This window comes from Silurus aristotelis (genome assembly GCF_946808225.1).
Source record: "Silurus aristotelis genome assembly, chromosome: 25".
In the NCBI taxonomy this organism is placed as follows: domain Eukaryota; kingdom Metazoa; phylum Chordata; class Actinopteri; order Siluriformes; family Siluridae; genus Silurus; species Silurus aristotelis.
In genome coordinates, this window is record NC_139598.1 from 1,230,013 (window position 1) to 1,230,978 (window position 966).

Consider the following 966-nt stretch of genomic DNA (forward strand, 5'->3'; position numbering starts at 1 on the left):
AAAACAACAACTTCAAAACACTTCATAGTTAAAAATTTGAAAGCAGAATCAAATAAACACATTCCTGATTTGTGTAAAAACATATTAATAAATTATTAGTTATTATTAATTATTAATTATTAGCGCATTGAATATGTATTAATCCCCTTGAACTTTTCCACATTTTGTAACCTGAACTGGGGGTGGGGGGTGAAATCCTGCTGCTGTGTTGTGATTGGTCTCATAATTAGGTTTAGAATTAACCTGTGCACAATTAAACAATCACGCTCCCTCAGGATATAAAAACATCTCCCTCTGGAAGAACCAGGAGATTTCTTCATCATGAAGACCAAGACAAGTCTAGGAGAAAGTTCTTATAAAAATATCAATCAGGGTTTGGATAGAAACATGTGTGGGATCATTCCACAGGACTATATTATACAAAATGGTGCTACCACCACCATGTTTTACAGTGAGGATGATGTTATAAGGAGATGGGAGGGATTGACAGTTCACAATGATAAACACATTGCTCTGCCCTCTAAATCAACATCCTGGAGTGAAGCCTCTTTCTGGGCAGTTTTTGCATGTCAAAGCTGCTCAGATGCAGTGTGTATAAATGTCACACTTCATTGCGATGCCCTGATGATTACATACCACAGCGTGGTTGAATTCTGGATTCTGATTGGTCGGAAGGTGTTTCTATAGTAACAGCTCATTTACAAAGTCCAGTGCAGCAGATGCTCCATGTATAATATGGAGGCTGTCTGTGAGGTGATGTTTACTTAACATTAATGGAAGGAGTCTCCAGTGTTAGTTCTGCTGTGCCTGGTGAAGAACAACAGTAAGAACATGAACTTTCCACATTCTTAAATGTAACTATAAATGGATAAAAAGGATGATTTTAAAAAGAAAACACTAGACTCCTCTCTATCTCACGACACTGTTTTTGATTATTTGTCCATATCAGCCTGCCATGCTATGCTT